Source organism: Carassius carassius, chromosome 39, assembly GCF_963082965.1.
Source record: "Carassius carassius chromosome 39, fCarCar2.1, whole genome shotgun sequence".
NCBI lineage: Eukaryota > Metazoa > Chordata > Actinopteri > Cypriniformes > Cyprinidae > Carassius > Carassius carassius.
In genome coordinates, this window is record NC_081793.1 from 28,522,955 (window position 1) to 28,538,591 (window position 15,637).

Consider the following 15,637-nt stretch of genomic DNA (forward strand, 5'->3'; position numbering starts at 1 on the left):
ACAATCCTGTCATCATTCACTCATCCTCAGATTCTACGAGTCTCTTTCTTGTGTGGAGTGTAAAAGAAGATATTTTGAAGAATGTTGGTAACTAAGCAGCTGCCGGTAACCATTGACTTCCATAGTAAGTAAAAAACATTCTATGGAAGTCAATGGCTACCGGCAGCTGCTTGGTTAACAGCATTCTTCAAAATATCTTTTTTTTTTTTTATTATGTTGAACAGAAGCAAGAAATTCATACAGTTTTGGAATGACTTGAGGGTGAGGAAATGATGGCAAAATGTGGGTGAACTAACTATATGGTTTTATAACATGCTTTGTTTTGATTTACAGTTTTTTCGGTAATAGACATCTTTTTTTTTTTTAATAATCTTAAATGTGCTGTGATTAACATTATATAATGCAATTAATGTTGTGCACATAAGTGTATTTGTGCTGAATGAGTTTATTAGTAAAGGGCATTTTCCACACGCTTTGCTTTATATATATTAGTTTAGGCTTGGCGTTTATAACAAATGTTGTTTATAAATGAATTAAACTATAATTTATGCTCGTTTTATACTTCTATTTAAAATTCTAGTTCTGTTCTGAATACGGTTTAGAGGATTTGTTGTGGAGTGACTGATCTAAAATCCAGGTTTATAGTATAAAATTCATTTTAATTACCAGTATTTTACATTATTTCTAAATGTACTCATAAAATGCGGTTCGTGCACAGATGCAACTCAATTGTATTTTTTTTAATCCGGTTTGACTCGTTTTCTGAAAAAAAATATGCTACATCTATGAAATAATCTGTGCTGCACAATATAAAAGAACACCTTTTCATTCAGTGTTTTGTGTTGTTTTCCAGTCTGTTTTTGTGAGATCAAACCACAAAAATGTCAATATTTGGGCATTCCCTTAACTGAAAAACTGTTATTGGTCTGCTTTATTTTTAAAGCCAGAATGAAATGAAAATCCGTTTTCTAAGTGCATGTAATGCATAGTTTTCTTTTACCTGATAATGCTTAATCAAAATAAGCGTTTTTCGATGATCTGTTACTCTCAGATACGTGTGTGTGTGACTGTAACATGATGAGACGTTGCTTTGGACAGTCTTTTGGACGCAGGAAATCTTTAATAGAGTTTTCATGCTATGCAGAATTATTGATGAGCTGATTATATTCAGCATCTGCCACAATATGCCTATTATTATATTATGCATTTAAAGCTGAAATACAGTCAAAACAAATATTACCACATCAACTTTTTCAGAACCCGCCCCTAATGGCACGTAAAAACAAATCCAAGACTCTGATTGGTTGCTTTGAATGTCGATCGCTGGGATGCTTTTAGTCAAAAAAGGTTTGTTTATGGATTTAATGTGCATTGTCTTGTTGTTATTCAGATGTTTCACATCACTTGAGCGATTGATCTCTTTCTGTCCATCCAGCATCACACTGTTCCCATGGCAACCGCATCCCACACTGGACCACTGACATTTGATTCGGTTCTTGTGCAGTTTATCTGATTACAGTGCAAACTTTCAGACAGCTTTGACACAAATGAGCCTGATCGTTTCTGTTCGTATCACTTATGTGCATCTGATGAAGCATAAAGGTCTGAAAAAACGCTTGTCATATTTTGTTCTGCACGTTCAGACTGATTCTGGTTTCAGGTTCACGTCCGAAGCTGAAGCATATAGTGAGGCACACCCGAAAAACCCAGTGAGATATTCCAGTAAAAGTGAAGGAAGTGTAAATCAGTGCCTAAAGAAAGGCCCTCATGGTTTGGACGGCGGTGTGGAAAAATATTTGCAGAAAGAAGAGAATGTAGAGAGAGGAAAGGTCGCGACGTCACGAGAGAGAGAGAGGGATGGAGCCGATCCAGACGATGGGAATATAGGAGAGACCTCCACACAAAAAGATCCTGACGGAAACGTGTGCGTGTGGAGGGACGGCAGCCAAAATCATTCGGCCAGAACAATTAGAGCCATCCGTCTGAACTCTCATGTGCTGAGCGAGATTACAGCCGTCTTTAGACCGTGAGCCAGCTCTGCTCTGCTCTGACACACACTGAATCTTGTTTCATGTGTGTAAAGAGCTGAAACACCAAACATATTTGGCTTCTGAACATCAGATGTACATTGAAACAGTCAAATCTGATTATTAATTTAATTCCATTAATATCATATTGTGAGAACCAAGTCTTTTTTTTTCTTTTTGTCAGAAATATTTATACATGTTATTAAATCTTAAATGTTTAAAATGTAAATAAAAATGTATGCAGAAAAAAAATATATGTATATATATATAACATGGATATAAAAGATTATTTAAATAAAAATGTGTAATAAATAAATAAATATATACATTATATATATATATATATATATATATATATATATATATAATTTTTATTTTAATATTGTCTGTAATTTTAATTATTTTTGTTTTGCGTTTTATTATAATTTTTTAATATATATATTTTATTTATTTCAAGTAATAGTTTTTTAAAAACAGTTTTAGTCTTAGTTAACTATAATAACCCTAGCTGAAATAAAATAAAAATAAAAATGAAATACTAGATGAAAAGACTAAGGAATGACCAAGTTTAAGGTAAAGTATTAAAGTATTAAAATTAGTAAAACTAAAACTGAAATAAATAAAACTAAATATGAAAAGGCACATAAAAAAAACGAAATATAAAAAGTTTTTAAAAAGCCCATTCAAAATATTAATAAATAGTATATAAATAATATTAAAACATCACAATATGAGACTCAACTATATAACAAAATATATATATATAAAAAAATTAATAATTATTATTAATTTGATTGTTTACACAGTTTAAGCATTTTTAATTATTAAACAGATTTAATTAAAAATTTTACCCTATTTATAGCGATGATAAAAAAAATATGATTTACATTCACAACGCTCAAATATGCAAGAGCTTTGTATGTTGAGACATGCGTGATGGGATCATGTGCTGCATTGCAGGAATCAGTCGTGATGTGTTTTTCATGAATGAAACTGTGATTGTGACGTGTGTGAAAGAGGGCGCAGCTGCGGTTTAATACTTTATTCTGGATTATTGGGGCTGGAAGTGACACTAATGAGGCTATAGCAGTGCTTTTATCATCCTCCGTCTGATGGGTCATGCCCCAGCTTCAGTGCTACATCTTAATGACTCATCTTAATGAATTTATTTATTTATTTCCGTGCCACTAACGACACTGAATGAATTTCAAAAAAGGTGCTTTTTTTTCTAAATGCATTTGTAGAAAATGTGCAAAACGCTCCACTGTGATTCTGATGTGGTGTAAAAAGCGTTTCGGGTCAAAAAAGTGCTTCATGACGTCAACCAACCACTGTTTACCTGCATATTAAACTAGGATATGACACAATATTAAAATTACATATTTCACATTTAAGAAAGAGACTGTCCTAAACAGTTTTAAATATAATTATTATTATATATTTTTTTTAATGTAACATTATTTTTCTTCTTAATAATAATAATTACTATAATTTAGTATTATTAAAATGTAATAAAATATTCTATAAAATATAAAATTATATTATAATATCTGTATTATATTATTACAATTATAATAATATACTTTTTATATTAAATTATGATATTCTAATATATGGTGTATATAAATAATGTCATATAAATAATAATTATTGCCATTAATACTAATAATAGTAATTATTATTATTATTATTATAAATTATCCAGTTAACCTTTACAAGAAATATTTGTATTGTTGTTGAAAGATTGTATTATTAATTTTTTTCAGCACACAGATTTACGTTAATAGACGAGTGTGTTTCTCCGAATCAGTCGATGGGACTCTGCTCTTCCTGTCAGTGTTAATTACAGAGTTAATTAACTTCCACACATCACACAGGTCAACACACACGGCTCGCTTTAATCACTATTGATTGCTGGAATTTCTCATTTGTTGATCTTTATTATTGAACATGATGATGTGTGAAGTCACTTTCCTCTTTCTTTTAAAAACATTGAATTGTTATTAATATTATTCGGTGGACTCTGGAGTACATATTTCCTCGTTGGTGAGAAGCAAGTAAACCCACCGAATTCGCTCGGCTTCTCTATGTAAATGTCGTTCTAGAAGTCTGAATGGAAATGATTTGCTCTGCCTGCTTTGTTTGGACTGAAGTCCTGAAGTGATTTATTATTTATGGGCATCATGGAGAGTCACTGAAGAAAGTCCATAGAAAACAGCCTGTGAATTGATGAATGCACAACAGAAAACAGGAGATGAAGTGTGTGTGTGTGTGTGTGTGTGTGTGTGTGTGTGTGTGTGTGTGTGTGTGTGTGTGTGTGAGCCATTAGTGGGTCACAGAGCGCTGATTGTGTGCTGTAGCTGTCTCTCTCTCTCAATGGTTTCTGGCTGTCTGTTTGCGTCACGTTTGTATTTGTGGCTGGAAAATAGGAGTGGAGGTGCTCTGGAGTCTGCTGAAGTCATTAGGAAGTCTCCAACACACACACACACACACACACACGCACACACATTCAGACTGCTCTACGGAAAGAGCAAGGGTCCAAACAGCTGACATATGATAGTGATTTGCTGCTGTTTGGCTGGTGTTCAGAGCGTTCACTTGGACTCGTTGATTGAAAGAGAGCGGCCCGCACACACTTCAGCTTCCACAGAAGATCCTGCTCCAAATCTAGCGATCGTCATGACTTTATTAACGCTTGATCACAATGTAGAATGCCATTCAAGATGTTTGATTTTCACATCACATGTATATATTGCAGAGAAACCAATCCCAGAATGCATTGCAACAAGCTCAGTGAATAAAATTAATATAAATCAAACATGATGGGTGTAGGGAATGAATATGAATCATGCAATGCCAGACAGTACCAATAAAACAGGATTGTTTGTTTTCGTTTTCGTTTTCATACGGTTTAAAGTTTTAGTCATATTGTGCTTTCCTTTTTTTTTTCTTTTGATTTTTTTTTTACTTTAACATAAGTTTATTTAACCTAGTTTTTTTTTCTTTCTTCAAAAAAAGAAAAAAAAAGAAAAAAAAAGAAAATTAGATTTCTAAATTAAATTCTGATTTGCAGAGGTGGAAAGTAACGAATTACATTTACTCGCGTTACTGTAATTGAGTAGCTTTTTTGTGTACTAATACTTTTTAAAGTAATTTTTTAAATTTGTAATTTTACTTTTACTTAAGTATATTTTGTTTGAAGTATTGTACTTCGCTACATTTTAAAACACATTAATTACTGAGTAAAAAAAATAAAAATAAAAATAATAAATCGCTCCCTGGAAACTACGGCAGTAAATAATGAGCAGGAGGGCAAACTGGCGCTAAAATCAAAAGAAAGATGCAGACGGACAAAACAGGCGTTAGTGGTGCAGACACCGCTGAAAACGAAACCCCGTCATATTCTGAAGTTGAACTCGAAGGAAATGAAGTGAACCCCTGGCCATATGTATGCTCTATTATGCAGTGTAAGCTGTACTTGCCTAAAACCAAACTAGCAGCTTATAAAATCTCGACAAGACATCAACCCTTCGCAAGAATGTAGAGGTAAGCTAAATAATTGCATCGTTGCATTGGTGGTTAAAATGAAGCTTTGACATTTTAGCAAGAGGTTTTGCACAAATTAGCCAAAAAGACAGTGGTGAGGAGTGTGCTATTTTTGTTTTAATGATGTGCGCGCGCATTTATAGTGCGTTCTTTCACTGTGTCTCCTAAAATGCATTTAGAATGATCGCAAAATTGAAGATATAGGGGCAGAAAATTCACATATTTATATAATTTCATATATTAAATCAAAATCACACAAAGAATGCCATCTTTTCCATGAATATATACATACATATATATAACAGTTCAGTAAACAAGTTAATTAAGAGACTTGCGTTTTAGACACCATATTGCCTTTTTTAGCTCTATTTCTACAACAGAAAATAATTCCAAACACAGCCACCAAAGCACAGTTTTGCGTCTCTGAGCAACGTGACAGTGTTTCGTTTCTGAATGAATCAAACGTTTAAATGATTCGGTTCAATCGCAATGACTCACTTATTAACAGTGACTTGCTGACACATACTGGCCATTTTAATTTCACATTTAAAGTAGGCTATCTTTTGATTTTTTTAAATAATTAATTTCTTATCATTTCAAATGAGTATTCAACATTTTATGTCTTGTATATCAAAACATTATTCATGCATTTGTAACTGCAGGTTAAATGCATTCTTGTCCAGCACTACACAGTGTGATACATCTAAATGCCACTTCCAATGAATATTCTGCATTTCCTCTGCATTAAAAGATGAGTTTGTTGATACTGATTTCCTTGGCAACAGCCCAAATGTATTATTATTCTAAATAACTGATTCCTTTAATTAAAAACAACTACAACCCGAATTCCGGAAAAGTTGGGACGTTTTTTAAATTTTAATAAAATGAAAACTAAAAGACTTTCAAATCACATGAGCCAATATTTTATTCACAATAGAACATAGATAACATAGCAAATGTTTAAACTGAGAAAGTTTACAATTTTATGCACAAAATGAGCTCATTTCAATTTTGATTTCTGCTACAGGTCTCAAAATAGTTGGGACGGGGCATGTTTACCATGGTGTAGCATCTCCTTTTCTTTTCAAAACAGTTTGAAGACGTCTGGGCATTGAGGCTATGAGTTGCTGGAGTTTGGCTGTTGGAATTTGGTCCCATTCTTGCCTTATATAGATTTCCAGCTGCTGAAGAGTTCGTGGTCATCTTTGACGTATTTTTCGTTTAATGATGCGCCAAATGTTCTCTATAGGTGAAGGATCTGGACTGCAGGCAGGCCAGGTTAGCACCCAGACTCTTCTACGACGAAGCCATGCTGTTGTTATAGCTGCAGTATGTGGTTTTGCATTGTCCTGCTGAAATAAACAAGGCCTTCCCTGAAATAGACGTTGTTTGGAGGGAAGCATATGTTGCTCTAAAACCTTTATATGCCTTTCAGCATTCACAGAGCCTTCCAAAACATGCAAGCTGCCCATACCGTATGCACTTATGCACCCCCATACCATCAGAGATGCTGGCTTTTGAACTGAACGCTGATAACATGCTGGAAGGTCTCCCTCCTCTTTAGCCCGGAGGACACGGCGTCCGTGATTTCCAAGAAGAATGTCAAATTTGGACTCGTCTGACCATAAAACACTATTCCACTTTGAAATAGTCCATTTTAAATGAGCCTTGGCCCACAGGACACGACGGCGCTTCTGGACCATGTTCACATATGGCTTCCTTTTTGCATGATAGAGCTTTAGTTGGCATCTGCTGATGGCACGGCGGATTGTGTTTACCGACAGTGGTTTCTGAAAGTATTCCTGGGCCCATTTAGTAATGTCATTGACACAATCATGCCGATGAGTGATGCAGTGTCGTCTGAGAGCCCGAAGACCACGGGCATCCAATAAAGGTCTCCGGCCTTGTCCCTTACGCACAGAGATTTCTCCAGTTTCTCTGAATCTTTTGATGATGTTATGCACTGTAGATGATGAGATTTGCAAAGCCTTTGCAATTTGACGTTGAGGAACATTGTTTTTAAAGTTTTCCACAATTTTTTTACGTAGTCTTTCACAGATTGGAGAGCCTCTGCCCATCTTTACTTCTGAGAGACTCTGCTTCTCTAAGACAAAGCTTTTATAGCTAATCATGTTACAGACCTGATATCAATTAACTTAATTAATCACTAGATGTTCTCCCAGCTGAATCTTTTCAAAAATGCTTGCTTTTTTAGCCATTTGTTGCCCCCGTGCCAACTTTTTTGAGACCTGTAGCAGGCATTAAATTTTAAATGAGCTAATTAAGTGGATAAAAGTGTAAAATTTCTCAGTTTAAACATTTGCTATGTTATCTATGTTCTATTGTGAATAAAATATTGGCTCATGTGATTTGAAATTCCTTTATTTTTCATTTTATTAAAATTTAAAAAACGTCCCAACTTTTCCGGAATTCGGGTTGTAGTTTGAGATTAATAGACCTATCCCAGGGGTGTCAAACTCAGTTCCTGGAGGGCCGTAGCCCTGCAGAGTTTAGTTCTAACCCTGCTCCAGCACACATATCATGTAGTTTTCAAATAAACCTAAATGATTAGATTAGCTGGATCAGGTGTGTTTAATTAGGGTTATATCTAAACTGTGCAGGACTGTGGCCCTCCAGGAACTGAGTTTGACAACCTTGGCCTGTCCCATTTTTGACTCCCTCCCACTGTTAAAATGTAACTAAGTAATTTTTACTCTGAGTAAATTTTAAATGAGCTACTTTTTACTTTTACTTGAGTAGATTTTTAGACTGGTACTTTTACTTGTACTTCAGTAAAATTTCATTAATGTAATGGTACTTTTACTTGAGTAGAATATTTTTGTACTCTTTCCACCTCTGCTGATTTGTTTAACTGATCTAATATTGAGATATTTAATACAATAACAACACTAATTTTAATGAGCATATTTTATTTTATTTTCCAGCTATATATATATATATATATATAATTTTATTTTTTTTTGCTGGAAAATATAAAATATTCTCATTAAAATTAAAACAATATATATATATTTTAAATAATTATGGTATGGTTTTAGTTAACAACAACAACACTGATCTTAAGTATATTCCATCTGATTTTCCAGCAAAACTATTCTTAAAACTAAATAAATTTACTTGCGAAACACTTCATGAGACTTCTTTTCATAGATTGCATCATTAATTTTAAGTATATGATTCTGTGTTTTAAGTACATATTTGTTCATTCATTTAACAAAATTTGCTTGTGCAGCAAGAGACCAAATACATGGTCTATGAAAACAAGCCTTAGTATTTACATTTGCTTACAATTCTGCAGAGTTCTTTATCATAAAATCCATTTGTGTTGGAGTCAGAAGTCTTTGTGAGTGTTTCTAGCTCTGTCAGGAAATCAAAGGTGTCCTGGTTCATGAGGAGTTAATGCCAACATTCTCTCGGCTTGAACCGTAGTTGTGTTTGCTCTTTAACACTATGCTTGAATCAGTCTTCATCAATATTCAAGTCTTCATCAATAACAGACTTCAGTAGAAACTTCATTGCATCGGGACCCTGGACGGTGTTGTAATTGGCAGCACATGTCTGAGTCTGTGTGTGCAGGATCTCCAGAAACAATCGCGTTGTGTGACCGAAGCACGAGTGTGATGTGTTTGCTGATTGTGTTCTTGGAGAAATCAATCTCACTAACTCCCGACGAGCCCTGCGGCCAAATAAAGGTCCTTTTGTTTGGACCTCTCACCAGAAGTCATTGGAGATAATAACGCCTTCACACCGAGGCGTCACATCAGGCCAGGCTTGATGTTTTGTGTGCTGGTTATTGGCTGCTTTTAGACTTTTTAATACGTGCATCAATAGAAACAGCCTTTGCACATTACACGCACGGTTTCCACATTACAGTCTCCGTCTCATTGTTCAGACTCAAGTTTTGTCACGAGAGTTTCTAGTAAATGCTGTTCTTTTGAACCTTCTGTTCTATAAAAGCTTGTTTCTGCCACAGGCTAGATAAGATGAAAAGGGAAACTGTGACAGAATTGCGAGATGTCAAACTTGAAGTTGCAAGAAACAAAATCAAAATGTGAGATTAATTTTTTATTTTTTTGTCAAAATTGTGTTAAAATCCTGTTAAAATTGCAGGATATAAATTCATAATTCGGAGAAAAAAATCAGAATAGCAAGAAATACATTTATACTTTACTGAAAAAAAGTCAGAATCGTGAGATCTAAATTCATAATTTTGAGGAAAATAGTTAGTATTGCGAGATATAAATTAATAATTCAGAGATAAAAGTCAGAATCGTGAGATATAAATTCATAATTTTTAAGTAAAATAGTATTGGGAGATATAAATCATAATTCACTGAAAAAAGTCAGAATCGCGAGAAATAAATCATAATTCACTGAAAAAAGTCAGAATCGAGAGATATAAATCATAATTCACTGAAAAAGGCAGAATTGCGAGATATAAATGATAATTCACTGAAAAAAGTCAGAATCACGAGAAATAAATCATAATTCACTGAAAAACGTCAGAATCGTGAGATATAAATCATAATTCACTGAAAAACGTCAGAATCGTGAGATATAAATCGTAATTCACTGAAAAACGTCTGAATCGCGAGATATAAATCATAATTCACTGAAAAAGGCAGAATCGCGAGATATAAATCATAATTCACTGAAAAACATCAGAATCGCGAGATATAAATCATTATTCACTGAAAAAAGGCAGAATCGCGAGATATAAATGATAATTCACTGAAAAAAGTCAGAATCGAGAGATGTAAATCATAATTCACTGAAAAAGGCAGAATCGCGAGATATAAATTATAATTCCCTGAAAAAAGTCAGAATCGCGAGAAATAAATCATAATTCACTGAATAACGTCAGAATCGCGAGATATAAATGATAATTCACTGAAAAAAGGCAGAATTGTGAGATATAAATCATAATTCACTGAAAAACCTCAGAATCGCGAGATATAAATCATTATTCACTGAAAAAGGCAGAATCGCGAGATATAAATGATAATTCACTGAAAAAAGTCAGAATCGAGAGATATAAATCATAATTCACTGAAAAAGGCAGAATCGCAAGATATAAATGATAATTCACTGAAAAAAGGCAGAATCGCGAGTTATAAATCATTTTTCACTGAAAGACGTCAGAATCGCGAGATATAAATCATTATTCACTGAAAAAAGTCAGAATCGAGAGATATAAATCATAATTCACTGAAAAACGTCAGAATCGCGAGATATAAATCATTATTCACTGAAAAAAGTCAGAATCGAGAGATATAAATCATAATTCACTGAAAAACGTCAGAATCGCGAGATATAAATCATTATTCACTGAAAAAAGTCAGAATCGCGAGTTATAAATCATAATTCACTGAAAGACGTCAGAATCGCGAGATATAAATCATTATTCACTGAAAAAAGTCAGAATCGAGAGATATAAATCATAATTCACTGAAAAACGTCAGAATCGCGAGATATAAATCATTATTCACTGAAAAAAGTCAGAATCGAGAGATATAAATCATAATTCACTGAAAAAGGCAGAATCGCGAGATATAAATGATAATTCCCTGAAAAAAAGTCAGAATCGCAAGAAATAAATCATAATTCACTGAATAACGTCAGAATCGCGAGATATAAATCATTTTTCACTGAAAAAAGGCAGAATCGCGAGATATAAATGATAATTCACTGAAAAAGGCAGAATCACGAGAAATAAATCATTATTCACTGAAAAAGGCAAAATCGCGAGATATAAATCATAATTCACTGAAAAAGGCAGAATCGCGAGATATAAATCATAATTCACTGAAAAAAGGCAGAATCGCGAGATATAAATCATAATTCACTGAAAAAAGGCGGAATCGCGAGATATAAATCATAATTCACTGAAAAAGGCAGAATCGCGAGATATAAATCATAATTCACTGAAAAAAGTCAGATTGGCGAGATATAAATGATAATTCACTGAAAAAAGTCAGAATCGCGAGAAATAAATCATTTTTCACTGAAAAAAGGCAGATTGGCGAGATATAAATGATAATTCACTGAAAAAAGTCAGAATCGCGAGAAATAAATCATTTTTCACTGAAAAAAGGCAGAATCGCAAGATATAAATGATAATTCACTGAAAAAGGCAGAATCGCGAGAAATAAATCATTATTCACTGAAAAAGGCAGAATCAAGAGATATAAATCATAATTCACTGGAAAAAAGGCAGAATCGCGAGATATAAATCATAATTCACTGAAAAGGGCAGAATCGCGAGATATAAATCATAATTCACTGAAAAAAGTCAGATTGGCGAGATATAAATGATAACTCACTGAAAAAAGTCAGAATCGCGAGAAATAAATCATTATTCACTGAAAAAGGCAGAATCAAGAGATATAAATCATAATTCACTGAAAAAGGCAGAATCGCGAGATATAAATCATAATTCACTGAAAAAGGCAGAATCGCGAGATATAAATCATAATTCACTGAAAAAAGGCAGAATCGCGAGATATAAATCATAATTCATTGAAAAAAGGCAGAATCGCGAGATATAAATCATAATTCACTGAAAAAGGTAAAATCGCGAGATATAAATCATAATTCACTGAAAAAAGTCAGATTGGCGAGATATAAATCATAATTCACTGAAAAAAGGCAGAATCGCGAGATATAAATCATAATTCACTGAAAAAAGTCAGATTGGTGAGATATAAATCATAATTCACTGAAAAAAGTCAGATTGGTGAGATATTAATCATAATTCACTGAAAAAAGTCAGATTGGCAAGATATAAATCATAATTCACTGAAAAAAGGCAGAATCGCGAGATCTAAATCATAATTCCCTGAAAAAAGGCAGATTGGTGAGATATAAATTATAATTCCCTGAAAAAAGTCAGAATCGCGAGAAATAAATCATAATTCACTGAATAACGTCAGAATCGCGAGATATAAATGATAATTCACTGAAAAAAGGCAGAATTGTGAGATATAAATCATAATTCACTGAAAAACCTCAGAATCGCGAGATATAAATCATTATTCACTGAAAAAGGCAGAATCGCGAGATATAAATGATAATTCACTGAAAAAAGTCAGAATCGAGAGATATAAATCATAATTCACTGAAAAAGGCAGAATCGCAAGATATAAATGATAATTCACTGAAAAAAGGCAGAATCGCGAGTTATAAATCATTTTTCACTGAAAGACGTCAGAATCGCGAGATATAAATCATTATTCACTGAAAAAAGTCAGAATCGAGAGATATAAATCATAATTCACTGAAAAACGTCAGAATCGCGAGATATAAATCATTATTCACTGAAAAAAGTCAGAATCGAGAGATATAAATCATAATTCACTGAAAAACGTCAGAATCGCGAGATATAAATCATTATTCACTGAAAAAAGTCAGAATCGCGAGTTATAAATCATAATTCACTGAAAGACGTCAGAATCGCGAGATATAAATCATTATTCACTGAAAAAAGTCAGAATCGAGAGATATAAATCATAATTCACTGAAAAACGTCAGAATCGCGAGATATAAATCATTATTCACTGAAAAAAGTCAGAATCGAGAGATATAAATCATAATTCACTGAAAAAGGCAGAATCGCGAGATATAAATGATAATTCCCTGAAAAAAAGTCAGAATCGCAAGAAATAAATCATAATTCACTGAATAACGTCAGAATCGCGAGATATAAATCATTTTTCACTGAAAAAAGGCAGAATCGCGAGATATAAATGATAATTCACTGAAAAAGGCAGAATCACGAGAAATAAATCATTATTCACTGAAAAAGGCAAAATCGCGAGATATAAATCATAATTCACTGAAAAAGGCAGAATCGCGAGATATAAATCATAATTCACTGAAAAAAGGCAGAATCGCGAGATATAAATCATAATTCACTGAAAAAAGGCGGAATCGCGAGATATAAATCATAATTCACTGAAAAAGGCAGAATCGCGAGATATAAATCATAATTCACTGAAAAAAGTCAGATTGGCGAGATATAAATGATAATTCACTGAAAAAAGTCAGAATCGCGAGAAATAAATCATTTTTCACTGAAAAAAGGCAGATTGGCGAGATATAAATGATAATTCACTGAAAAAAGTCAGAATCGCGAGAAATAAATCATTTTTCACTGAAAAAAGGCAGAATCGCAAGATATAAATGATAATTCACTGAAAAAGGCAGAATCGCGAGAAATAAATCATTATTCACTGAAAAAGGCAGAATCAAGAGATATAAATCATAATTCACTGGAAAAAAGGCAGAATCGCGAGATATAAATCATAATTCACTGAAAAGGGCAGAATCGCGAGATATAAATCATAATTCACTGAAAAAAGTCAGATTGGCGAGATATAAATGATAACTCACTGAAAAAAGTCAGAATCGCGAGAAATAAATCATTATTCACTGAAAAAGGCAGAATCAAGAGATATAAATCATAATTCACTGAAAAAGGCAGAATCGCGAGATATAAATCATAATTCACTGAAAAAGGCAGAATCGCGAGATATAAATCATAATTCACTGAAAAAAGGCAGAATCGCGAGATATAAATCATAATTCATTGAAAAAAGGCAGAATCGCGAGATATAAATCATAATTCACTGAAAAAGGTAAAATCGCGAGATATAAATCATAATTCACTGAAAAAAGTCAGATTGGCGAGATATAAATCATAATTCACTGAAAAAAGGCAGAATCGCGAGATATAAATCATAATTCACTGAAAAAAGTCAGATTGGTGAGATATAAATCATAATTCACTGAAAAAAGTCAGATTGGTGAGATATTAATCATAATTCACTGAAAAAAGTCAGATTGGCAAGATATAAATCATAATTCACTGAAAAAAGGCAGAATCGCGAGATCTAAATCATAATTCCCTGAAAAAAGGCAGATTGGTGAGATATAAATCATAATTCACTGAAAAAAGTCAGATTGGCGAGATATAAATCATAATTCACTGAAAAAAGTCAGATTGGCAAGATATAAATCATAATTCACTGAAAAAAGGCAGAATCGCGAGATCTAAATCATAATTCCCTGAAAAAAGGCAGATTGGTGAGATATAAATCATAATTCACTGAAAAAAGGCAGAATCGCGAGATATAAATCATAATTCACTGAAAAAAGTCAGATTGGCGAGATATAAATCATAATTCCCTGAAAAAAGGCAGATTGGTGAGATATAAATCATAATTCACTGAAAAAGTCAGAATCGTGAGATATAAATTGATCATTTTTTAAGGGAAAGTTAGTATTGCGAGAGATAAATTAATAATTCACAGAAAAAAGTTATAATTTTGAAATATAAATTCATAATTGTGAAATAAAAGATCACAGTTGCCTTTTTAAATTTTATTTCTAAAAAGCAGAATCCTGAAAAATAAAAGGTGTCACAGTTTCCACGAAAATATTCATCAGCAACTGTGTTCAACACTGATAATAATCAGAAATGTTTCTTGAGCAGTAAATCATCAAATTTTCATGATTTCTGAAGATCATGTGACACTGAAGACTGGAGGAATGATGCTGAAAATACAGCGGAGCATCACAGAAATAAATTACACTTTAACACAGATTCACACAGAAAACAGTGTTTAAATAGTAATAATATTTTACTATTTTACTGTATTTTATTTTATTTATTTTTAATCAAATAAATGCAGCAATGGTGAGCTTCTTTTCAAAAGCGTCCAGAGCCCAGTCTTTGGAGCTATAGTGTGTATAAAGAGATTGCACGGGCAGCTGAACAGTTTTCACCTTCACATCTCTGCTTGCTTAAGTTAGTGTTACAGAAGCTCTGCTGTCATTCATCTCTCTCAGGAAATAGCGTCCACATGATCAGCATTCCAGCTTCAGATCCCGGCTGGAATTATTGAATTCATTTCTCTGGCTCTTGTGTCCGTGGGCTGCAGTGCTGGAGTGGAAATTCATAAATCATGACATAATCGTGGTGTTTATTTCTTTCAGCTTCAGTGAGGTAACTGTGAAAGTGCCATTAAAATGTTAATCTTCTC

At 33.1% G+C, this 15,637-nt stretch overlaps 1 protein-coding gene across 2 annotated transcripts in view; it reads left to right on the plus strand.

The window, feature by feature from the left end:
- LOC132121734 (paladin-like) overlaps nucleotides 1–15,637 on the plus strand; it is a 67,836-nt gene that overhangs the window by 37,722 nt on the left and 14,477 nt on the right. The gene's annotated exons all lie outside the window — the stretch shown is intronic.